At 40.8% G+C, this 12,367-nt stretch overlaps 1 protein-coding gene across 6 annotated transcripts in view; it reads right to left on the bottom strand.

The window, feature by feature from the left end:
- Window positions 1–7,866: 7,866 nt before the first annotated feature.
- The window catches only part of AKAP6 (A-kinase anchoring protein 6), a 239,895-nt gene continuing 235,394 nt past the window's right edge, over window positions 7,867–12,367 (bottom strand). For all 6 annotated transcript variants that reach the window (XM_083608609.1, XM_083608610.1, XM_083608607.1 and 3 more), the window contains one exon: window positions 7,867–8,844. The gene's annotated coding sequence lies outside the window, so the exon portion shown is untranslated. The remainder of the gene's footprint in view (window positions 8,845–12,367) is intronic.

Genomic DNA, 12,367 nt, shown 5'->3' with positions numbered 1-12,367 from the left:
CAGCTTCTTTCAGAGGTCCGCAGTGGTCTGGGCCACTTCCAGCTCTTTAGGCCCCTTAGCTATAATGAAAACATTATTTTAGAACTCTTAAAATGACAGCACCCATATTAACCAAAAAAAAATTAGACTACTACTAAATCACATGTCCTATTTGCTCACTCGAGGTGGGGCCAGGAACAGCATGTTGTGGAGCAGATTATGGAGCTGTAGGACTATAAGCCTCCTCAACCCCTAGAGGTCCCTCTCCACAAAAGGCCCTGTATATATGCCAGCCCATAAGATGCTGTATTTCATGCCCTTAATGGGAGGGATTAGGGGATGAGGGAAACAGTTGGCCCTGTTTGGAACTGCAGGCAACCAGACTTCAAATTAGTGGTAGTATGATCAACAGTGCCTTCCTGCAGGAACTCAGGACAGTGTATGGAGAGGCTGTCTTTCTCAAAGCTGAGTCCAAGCCATTCAGGGCTGCATACATTAAAGTTAGCACCTTGAATACGGCTTGGTGCAAAACAAGCAGCCAGTGCAGATGCTTCAGAAGTGGTGTTATATGCTTATCGGCAAATGAAATAGTCAGAACCCATTCTGCGACACTCTGTCCTGGTTGCAGTCTCTGCACTGTTTTCAAGGGCAGCCCTACACAGAGCTCATTCCAGTAGTCAAGCTGGGAGGTTACCAAAGCAAGGATTACAGTTCCTTTCTAGGAATGGCTATAGCTACTGAACCAGCTCGCGGTGAAAATAGCCACTGGACACCCAGCAACAAATTAGAATCAAGGAGTACCCCAGACTACATACATGAGCCTTCAGGTGGAGAGCAATCCCATCCTGTACATGCTGCCTGCCTAACTTAGGTCTATGGGGGTGTGGAATACAGGCTGCAGCAGTTCTACCCTGGCTGGGCTTGCTGAATGTAAGTCATTATGAAACAATTGTTGTTTAGTCGTTTAGCCGTGTCTGACTCTTCATGACCCCATGGACCAGAGCATGCCAGGCACTCCTGTCTTCCACTGCCTCCTGTAGTTTGGTCAAACTCATGCTGGTAGCCTCGAGAACACTGTCCAACCATCTCGTCCTCTGCGTCCCCTTCTCCTAGTGCCCTCAATCTTTCCCAACATCAGGGTCTTTTCCAGGGAGTCTTCTCTTCTCATGAGGTGGCCAAAGTATTGGAGCCTCAGCTTCAGGATCTGTCCTTCCAGTGAGCACTCAGGGCCGATTTCCTTAAGAATGGATAGGTTTGATCTTCTTGCAGTACATGGGACTCTCAAGAGTCTCCTCCAGCACCATAATATGAAACAATAGACAGTAGTTATCACCTCAAGAGGAATCCCTCCATGTCTGTGCAAAACAGAGGTTACCAAGATGATGGGGAGAGTTGTGAGGTGACAGGAAGGAGGCTTGGGTTTACTGGTGAAGAAGAAAGCAAGCAGCTAGAACTCCACAGGGGGAGGGGGAAAGCTGAAGGGCATAACCATCTTGGGAGGCTGTGAAAGAGGTAGGGGAAAGGCGTTCAGGATGCCGTGGACTGTGTTGCTGTGGGGAAGAATGGAATGCTGTGAACTCCCTCCCTGCCCATGGAAAATTCTAGGTGTATATAGGTGCAAAATAAACCATAGATCTTAAAACACCGTGACTGCTGGCCAGGGCTTCTTTTTCTAGAAAAAGAGGTGCCAAAGCTGGAACTCACAAAAGAGTGAGTTTTGGCTGAAAAAAAGCCCTGCCCATGGCAGAGATTGGGGTGGCATATAACACGATGCTAATAACATTATGCATGGCCTATACCTTTTAAGACTTAAAGGATGGAAGCAAGGATACAAGGCAAGGCTAGTCAGCTGAATTTTAAGTATAGCTTACATGTTCATTAAGAGTCTAAAATGCCAAAAATTAAAATGCCAAACTGTAACATTTCCCCGAGGAAAAAAGTGTATGATTGTATAAAACTTTCCAACTACAATGAAAGTCTAAACGAAATATAATTATTATTGTCGGTTTATCACCTCAAACATGTTGTTGTAAATGTCATTATATCAGATGAGTCTGGTAACAGTTTTCCATTTTGTACTTTATTTGACAAGGTGATTCATTGTCTAGTGCAGTTTAAGATGTCAGTCCTTCTGGAAGGAAATGAGCGGTGCTGATTCACATGTGACTATTTCTCTATTGAAATATATGATTAAGGAATGCTTATTATTTAGAAATGGGCCTTACCCAACTGGCCTGAAATATGAGTGTTTTTACTTTATTGGACCATAATTTATCATAACAGCATCCATGGTAGCTGCATACGTTTCCTATCCCCTATGGAATTCCTACTTCAGACAACCAAAGTGTCAGAGTAGAGATAATTTTAATACTGCTCCCCCATAGCATGCCAGGTAATTGGAATGATTTGTTTCTTGCTGATCACATCAGTTCTTCCAACAGCATATAAAAGTACCTAGTAGCTTAGTATTTAGTAACAGAATGGTAGTTCCTTTACATGTCAACCAAACATTTTACTTTGAAGTGTGCTCTATTGATTTCACCAGAATTAACCTATGGATATTAACTTCATTTTATTTTTTAATATTTTTTTGTAATGCTCACATCCAGAAAATCAACAATAATGTTAGCCTTTATAATGTTGGATGGGTCAGAATATGAACTCTGGAGAGGTTTCTGGGAACTTTGCCTAGATCTTATACACCTGACCTTCCAACATTATCAAGATATGTATGTCTCATCTATATCTAGAGGAGCCCATAGTATCTTGAACTCTGAAGTACGAGAATAAACATTTCCTTTTGAACTGAACAAATATTTGATGCCTATTATCATTGTAATAATTATTCAGGGCAAGGCTGTGGCACTTTTCTCTCTATGTTCCTGCTCAGAATTGACCCTTTCTATGTGGCCTTTGTTTTATCCTCTTAATCCTCACTCCCAACTGTAACAAAGCTGTATGTATGTACATGTGACTGTGTTTGCCTTTTGCTCATTCGTTATTTCCCATTCCTCTCTCCTTTCCCTCTTTCCATTGTTTTCCACATTCTGTTTCATATTGTAAGCTCTTTAGAAGCTCCTAGAGAGCTGTCTCTGCCTATATAACTTTGTAAGGGTCCAGGTATGCTGAGAGGGAGAGGGGTGGTGGGGAGGTCAGCATGGTGCGGGCACTGTGGTGGAGCCAACCTGCCACAGCAGACTCTGCAGCCACACTGTGCCAACCTTCCCCACTGTCTCATCCCCCTCAGTTACCAGCAGTGACCTCCGTGTGGGTAAGCCAGTTAAGTAATGCTGCACCACCTGGTTCCGCCCCACCAGATGCTACTACAGAACAGACATTACTGATCTAAATGGAGAAGCAGTCTGACTTTTTACATGACAACCTCCTTGTTTCCTATATGTGGCCATATTGTTGAGGAAGAGAATTGGTTTCCATTGCCACACTTTTGGCTGCTTTCATAGCTCAGCTGCTTATGTAGCTCCAGCCACAGTCCCACCAGGCTTTCTGATCCTGTCATTTGCCATGGCAGTGAAAACCCACAGATTAATTACATGTCATGGAAACAACTGCGGTATCTTTGTTCATCCCTTCTAAATTCACAACTAGTCCATTTCACTGCAGTGGGGCTATGAAAAAAATGGTGAATGACAGATCATCCTTAAGTAACCTTTCATTAATTTCAATACTTTTTCATATCCGTCATGTTATGATAGGAGAAAAGGTTCAAACTTATTCCACAAAAGTGTCTCTTTGGAAGATCCCCCACATCCCCATTTTTAAACAGAAATACAGTGGTACCTTGGGTTAAGTACCTAATTCGTTCCGGAGGTCCGTTCTTAACCTGAAACTGTCCTTAACCTGAAGCACCACTTTAGCTAATGGGGCCTCCTGCTGCTGCCGTGCCGCCGAAGCACGATTTCTATTCTCATCCTGAAGCAAAGTTCTTAACCTGAAGCACTATTTCTGGGTTAGCAGAGTCTGTAACCTGAAGCGTATGTAACCTGAAGCGTATGTAATCCAAGGTACCACTGTAGATCAAATTCTGCAAGCTACCAGTCCAGGGCCTAGTCGAGCACCCTATACTAAAATGAATACCACATAAATACAGGCATAAAAATATTTTAAGAATGACTCCAGTGAGAGTTCATCTTGCATGGTCAATCTTACACCTTATTCAAATACTTGGCTTTTGTGAGAAAATCTGTCATCTTCTTTACTCTCCTGGAGCTTATGCCAAAATCAAAATGCCCATGATACATTTTGCAGTACATTTGTGTAGCTGACATTCGAAGTAGGAGAAAGAATGATGACTGGTAAAAAGGTAAAGGACCCCTGACAGTTAAGTCCAGTCGTGGACGACTCTGGTGTTGCGGCACTCATCTCATTCTATAAGCCGAGGGAGCCGGTGTTTGTCCACAGACAGCTTCCGGGTCATGTGGCCAGCATGACTAAGCTGCTTCTGGCGAAACCAGAGCAGCACATGGAAACACTGTTTACCTTCCTGCCAGAGTGGTACCTATTTATCTACTTGCGCTTTGATGTGCTTTCAAGCTGCTAGGTGGGCAGAAGCTGGGACCGAACAATGGGAGCTCACCCCATCGCAGGGATTCGAACTGCCGACCTTCTGATCGGCAAGTCCTGGGCTCTCTGGTTTAGTGGTATGGAATGATGACTGGTATGAACCCAATATTCCACCTCCAGACTTTATCCCTCCTGTGTGCATGCATCACAGATGGTTTTACATGAAACTCAATAATAGAAAACAGTATCCTTCACATTGGAAAAGTGGAACAGGTAGGGCAGTTCACTCTTGAGTAAGTTAATGAATGATGAGCTTCATTCGTATCATTATTCTATGACAACAGCAGCAAATAATGTTCATGTGGAGTGAATGTAGGGCCTGCAATTCCCCCCCCCCCCACAAATGGGAACAACAGCAGCCTCAGTGTGTTTGTGATTGAGTCAGGTGAAACAGCACCAGGATTGGGGGAAAAAAGCTAAATGGTTCCTCCCTCAATGGTGCTATACCAATTAAGAAAGCACTTCTCCAAACTACTTTGAATGAGGGAAATTTGATGACAGATCTCCCTATTGTGTTGAAGAGGATATAGTAGAGTTGGAAAAGATTCAGAAAAGGGCAATCAAAATGGTTAGGGGAATGGAGTAACTTCCTTATGAGGAAAGGTTGCCGTGTTTGAGACTTTTTAGTTTAGAGAAAAGCTGAGCAAAGCTGACGTGGTAGAAGTTTATAAAATTGTATGGCATGGAGAAATTGGATAACATTGTACTCCCTCTCTCGTAACACTAGCGTTCATGGAAATCCGGTGAAGTTGAGTGTTAGAGGATTGATGACAGACAAATGAAAATATTTCTTCACACAGCACATAGTTAAACTATGGGCCTTGCAGGAGGCTGTGATGGCCTGCAACTTGGATGGCTTTAGGAGACAAATTCATGGAGGGCAAGGCTATCAGTGGCTACTCGCCACAATGCTACCCTCTATCTCCAATGTCAAAGGCATCAAGCCTCTGAATTCCAGTTGCTGGGAATCACAAGTGGAAAGAGGGCTGTTGCACTCATGTCCAGTTTGCAAGCTTTCCACAGGCATCTGGTCAGTCACTGTGAGAATAGGATGCTGGACTAGATGGGTAATTGGCCTGATCCAGCAGATTCTTCTTATGCCTGTTTGGTCCAATACGTCACATATCCTAAGACCCCCCTCATCTGCTCCTTCTTAACTTTGCGTCTGCACAATGGTGCCTGCAAATTGTTATAGCTCTGCATCTAGACATTAGATGTCATCTGGGGACTTAAGGGCCAAGTATTGCCTTTGTATACAATGGAGGAAAAGAACAAAGGCTAACTGGGGAAGTTGGACTCCCTTTTGGAGGAACAGAGCTGTGTTCACTGTTGCATCCAGAGTTGCAAACAAGTCGGTGTGCACTACCTGAAGCAAAGTGTACCGTTGTAAACTGTGGTTGCAAAAAGCTGTTAAAAGTAAAATTAAAATAAATAGCAGGGCAGCCTGATATTTACTGGCACAGAACACAGATAAAAATATTCTTTTGTAATCAGATTAGCACATGAAAACAGTCCCTGTGCATAAGGGGAAAACACTTCTAAAAGACTTCTAGTGAGATATTGCCAAACGCAGCACTAATCAATTGGGACTGGCATGAATGTAAGAACCTAAGGGGACTAAGGGGCATTCTTTGATTCTTGCCACAATGTCAGCAGCTGGAAAATGCATCTCTTGTGTCCTGTTTGCCATGTTAAAAAACAATCCACTTTGGATTAAGTGCAATAGTCTCATCATCATAATACCAACAATTGTTAGAACACATTTGATTGCACTATTAGGACAATTAGGATGCAAGGATATTTTTGTGATTAATATCCAGTGGTGCCAGTTATTTATCATATGTGCAGAGAAAATCAACCTGGTGTATATTATTTTCCAAGCATATATAGATGCTTTCTAGCTCAAAGCAGCCCCTCTCCAACCACATTTTTAAAATGGCAAGCTTTGTATTGGTATTTGAAGCCAAATGACATTATTTTCCTCAGGGCTCAATACAAGGCAGGGCTCAGTCCACCTTTCTGGGACCTTTTGTAAAAGCCAGGGGCCAGACTTGGACCATGCCAACTAAACAGCAAAGCTGAAAGGTGATCTGAGGACGCACAAACATATTTTCACTTCACCCTTTTACCACATGATAAACCCTTGCAAGCTGACAGGTTCCTGTTGGTTGCTTTCATGGACATAAGAAACCTCTGACATTTCTACCATCAACAGTGGCCAAACCTGCATCAGAAATGGCAATTCGGTGCGAAAGGAGCTGTTCTGTTTTAGCTGAACCCATGAGGGTTGCAACAGTAGGAAACCATTTTGCCGCCTTAGTTTCGAAGTATAAACAAGCAGCAGACTTGAACCATATTTGAGGTAATGCTGCTAAGGTTTAAAGAAGGGACTGATGTAAGTGGTGAGAGAAGAGAGAGGCAGGTCTTCTAAGGCCATCATTTCTGGACGGATCTACCCGTTTTAGTTAATTGATCAGCACAAGGGTTAGAACAAAAGAAGTTCCCTAAAGGATTCAGGAGCCCCTACCCTGTTCTCCCACCCTCAAAATGTTTTTCAGGATCTTATTTAGTCAGCACTAAGTAGAAGGTATCTTCCTCCATGGGGCTGAAAATGCCTTCCAAATGGGTTTGGAAATTTTGGAACAAGGGATCAACAAATGGTGATGTTATATAGTATGTATATATATAACTATATATATATATATATACTATATAATATGGTGATGTATATATAGTACATTTTCTACGTTACTGCAACTAATAAACATTCCAGCACTGAACATTAACCCTAATGTGATGTACATATTTATATATTCTTCATTTTCTAGCAGCAAGATCTATGGTCTCCATCATATCTGCATCTTAAAGGCCAGTGGGGTGTAGTAGTTCTAGCTATTCTAGGACCTGGGAGTCCAGGGTTCGGATCCCCACTCAGCCATGACAGGTGACCTTGGGCCAGTCACATTCTCTCAGCCTAACCTATCCCACAGGGTTGGTGTTGGGATAACCCTGAGGAGGAGGAGAATGGGAACCATATATACCACCTTGAGCTGCTTGGAGGAAAGGCGGGATAGAAATGCAATAACAATAATAAATAAAACAACTTTTTTTTTAATGCAATGGCCAAGATGTTTGGGCAAATCTTCAGTGTTTGGTCTGCACATAGACTTAGGTGTCCTCATTATATATTCTTATATTGCCTATGCAGAACTGACAGGGACTGTATAAGTAAATAGATACTTATTAGAAACTGTATGCATTGCTTGCTTTTAAGCAGGATTCAGGTAAATGAGAGCCAATTCCAAATTTTCCCCAGTAAACTACATTTATTATGCCAGTTCTAATTATCATGCAATCTAGTGGTTTTAAGGCTTATGTTTTCCACACCACTGGGCATCACAAACATTAAAGCATTTTATACTGTAATTATACATCAATGTTTACACTTGGTTATACATATATACAGAAATTATTCACACCTTGCTATTTCCTTCCTTCAAACCAACATAATTTTACTATGAAAGCAGCTTTTTAATAAATGTTATAAGAAATACAGCAAGGCACAATTTTTAAAAATGTGGGGTTTTTTTCTGATTACCACCTCAAGAAGCATTGTAGAAAACCAAAATGTTGTACTTAATTCAGTAGAATGTTAACAGTTCTTAATATACAACACTGTGTAGTTGTTTCTTGAAGTGTTGCATAGATTAATCTTGTAAAATTAAAATGAAAGGATGCATTTGTATATCTTTTGTGTAACTTCCACTGTGTTGATTCAAGAGCACGAGGGACTTTTCCTTTCGCTGTAATCAAATAAAATTCCCATTCTATAGCATAAAAAACTTTCAATAAACAATATGCATTATACACATAAAATATCAAATTTAATACATAAAATAGGAGAATAACTGACATTTACAATTCAGAAATGGTGACCCAGAATAATAACACATTCTGTGGAACTGCAAAATCATTTAAAAAAAACCAAAAACTTTGTGGCTGAAAAGTAAATACAGAGACATACACGTTTGGAAGGGTAAGTTGTTAAGAGGTAGCTTGGGAAAGAAATCCACATGAAAGCAAATGGTTCTGTTACAAAGCAAAAGTGAAAATTGAAACAGGACCAGCATATGCATCCTGGTCACAAAACCAACATGGACAAATCACAGTTGGAAGGAAAATTTATCTTGGGAGTCAAGTGTAACAAAAGGCAGTGATACAATGGAATTAGAGGTCATCCCAGAGTTTAGAGGATGAGCCTGCACTTGAAATGCAGCCAAGTTTCTAAAAGAAAAAGAAAAAGGTAATAGCAAGTTACATGAAGTACATTTTCATTTACAAAACACAAGCCTGTTTCAGACCAACCAAAAATAGCTACTCCGTGACCTCATACCAATGTACTTATATGCAAAAAAACAAGAAATGACAGGATACGAGCAACAATTTTTCACAGCCTGAGGTTTAAGTCACTATCAGAGAGATGTCTTTTTATTGATGTAGAAACCTCATTGATTTTTATAAAACAAGATTTAGTTTCAAAAGGCACAGGGGAAATAATCAAGCATGACCTTTTCCCTCCATCCTGTCCTTTCAGGTGCCTGTGAACTTACCTTCTCTGCCTTTTGCAAGTGTACCAATCAATAGGAATGCACTACTCAATAAAGGCCAACCAACCAAAATAATCTCCAGCCCTAAACCCATTACATGGAAGTAAGTCCCATTAAAATCAGGGGAACTTACTTCCAAGTAATCTGTTTAGGCTTGGGGTGTAAGTAGGTTACACAAACTATTTAAGTTATCATTTATAGTTCCCTGAAGAATAAAACAAGCGAGTCAACAAAGTGAGAGGACTCACACAAACAGTTTGTAAATATAAGATGCTGCATTAATATATCGTGAGAGCAATGAGTGCTTTTTCATTAGGTAGAACTTTCATGGCCTGGAGTTTACGGTTAACCTATGCAACAAAGAGTCAAAGCTTATGATGAGGATTATGAAGAAATAACCGTCAGAATACAGCTAAGAGATTAGTACAAAGTACCTCTCTCAAGCATTTCCGAGGTGGCACTCCAGGCTTGCATTATATGCCTTCCAAATTAAGTGGAAATAGCTGCTTCTATCCAGGTACCTTCAGCTTTGATCTTATTTGCTGTAACTGACCTCTCTATTTTTATAGAAAATGGTGTTTGCACAAAATTGTATTAAAAAAAAGCAAAGCACAGGCATGTGGTTTGAACTGGAACCTAATGCATCATTGGGAAGTTTGTAGCATGCCTGTTCTTAAAACTTGTAGTAGTGGGCTTTCAATTAAAAAAGCCTCACTCTAGGACTCTATGCATTTCAAACATCTAAACTTACATCGCTATCAGGGAATTAAAAAACAATTGGTTGGCTAGTTGTGACTAATATGCATAAATTAACTTCAGTGGGTCTGAGTACAATTCAGTTGGGTACTACCCAGTATTTCTGCCTGGAATCAGGCATCCCGGAACAAATTTGCTGTGATATGTGATTGTCTGAGGATATATACTGAAATGAAGGATACAGAAAACCCCCCACATATGAACCGGAATCAGTCACCCAAGAGGGTGATCTTTGAGTGGGATCTGGCTTATGCAAATGCGTTGCCTCCATAACTGTGCTCCATGTGTACAAATGGTGGCCAGTTCTAGCATTGTTGCAGGAAGAGAGGGGACTCTACCACAGGGAAGGGGAGACAGCTCAGTGGAAGAGCACATTCTTGCATGTAGAAGGTTCCACCTTCAATCTGTGGCATCTCCAGCTCAAAAGATGAAGTAGCAGCCAATGGGAAAGACTTCTGCCAGAGTCAGAGGAAACCATGCTAGACAAAGGGAACAAATATTCTGACTCGGTATAAGGCATCTTCCTATGTTCCTTAAAAAATTCTACAGGTGGGGAGGGTCATGGGTCATACTCAACGCAACAACAGAAGAGTGTGAGATCTCATCTGCTTTGTATATTTATTCTTTGGAAGCTTTCACCTCCATGAGGAAATTAAAAACAACAACAGTAGTGCAGTATTAAACCACACCAGATGACAGGATAGAATTATCACTCCTGATATAGAACTTTTCAAAGCTGCTATTACTTTTGCTTAATGGTCAATTTTATAGCACGGTGCTAAAAGAATGAGATTACAACTTACATACATTCAGTGGCAAAATAGATTTGCTCACAACAGCTTTATTCTGGCTTGCAGCTGGAGCAAAAATCATGTGAAATTAGTTGAGCTACGTTGGTAAATATGCATACTGTCACCTTTGCGAACTGAGTTTATTTTTAGGGTACACATATACCATAGATAATTTTTTCTCTTAAGTATCACAGCTCCACATAAAATCACACATTTTAATGAGCTTAGCAGCACAGGTGCTCCAGGAAAAAAAAATAATGGTGTTTGCCATTTATCTTTCAAATTAAATAATGTGTTTTTAAATAGTAACTTTTTTCATAATACACTTATGGGAACAACATTTATCTGTCACATTTTAAGAGATGTATTAGTAATAAATGTAAATTACCTTTGGAAAATCAGTAATTAGGCTCATCAAAAAAATAAACAATCTGCCACCAAAAAGATAATCTTTAGCATAGTTAAGTATAATAACTGTTATTTGAATAAGTTAACAAATTAGGATAGATTGCCTCTAATTCATTTCCCATAGCATGAGAGATGAAGTTAAAGTATCGACTAAGCTCTTACAGTGGGGGGAAGGGACTTCTAGAATCCATTGAAAATACAGATACCAGAGCCTTCGGCAGAGAGTTTCCTTTCACTGTAACGTAAACAGTACTCTGACCCAGAGTTCCCCAGCAAAATGTGCCTGGACTTCCACACATAAAGCCATCTTGAGGCTGCAATCCCACAAACAAGGGCAGTCTTAGTGATCTGCAGGTGTTGTTGGATTATGACTCCAAGTATTCCTGAACACTGGCAGTGATGGCTTGGGCTGATGAGGTTCTTAGTTCAACAATATCTGGAGGGCAGTATGTTGGCTAACCTTGCTATACAGACTAACCTGGGAGTATGCCCCATTGAACTCACTGGGTCTTACTCTGAGTGAACGGGCAACGGTAGTTCACTTGAATGTTAACGTTATGCTGCTCACGCCTTTGCACAATTCACACAAGCGGGTGTTTCCAGAGGTTGAGCTGGCCGTAGCAGCGACTGCACTGTCTCTTAATCTCAGGAGTTCACAAGCAGTTGCCGTGTTGGAATTTCTCCAGAATAAATGGTGCTTGTGTAAAAACTGCAAAACTGTTTTCGCTACACAGAGTGTTGTTAAAATACAGTGTGAATAAATAGCAGTGTTCTGATCACAGATAATGAGGTGGAAAAATGGGCCCATGGGATGGTACTTTGTCAATGGTGGATAGCACAAGAAATGAAATAAGTTCACAGGAGCAGAGGTTGCACTGGAAATACCAATTTTCTATGGACATGTTCCCCAATCCAGCTCAAATTGCACTTTAAAAGGCATTTATGAAATACTAAATTCAAATGGGGGTGCACATCAGGATGTGTATCCCAATGAAAGAAATTTAATGCATATAAAATATCCTCCTTTAGATGTGCATGTAGTTTATGCTCAGAGTTCCTGAACCAGCAAGTAATCCACACAGGGAACTCCGAAGCTGGACTAGGGCATATAGCATAGATTTATCATCAAAGCACTGTCTATCTTTGCAGAAACAAATGGTAAAATGAGAAACCTGTGTTTGTCTTTGGCAGGGGAAAAAGAATCACAGAGACCTGTGGCACTTCAAAAATCATTATGTTTATTGT

This window comes from Podarcis filfolensis (genome assembly GCF_964270895.1).
Source record: "Podarcis filfolensis genome assembly, chromosome: 1".
Taxonomy (NCBI): Eukaryota; Metazoa; Chordata; class Lepidosauria; order Squamata; family Lacertidae; genus Podarcis; species Podarcis filfolensis.
Note: the sequence above shows the minus strand (reverse complement) of the source record. Positions and strands in the feature narration are given on the sequence as shown.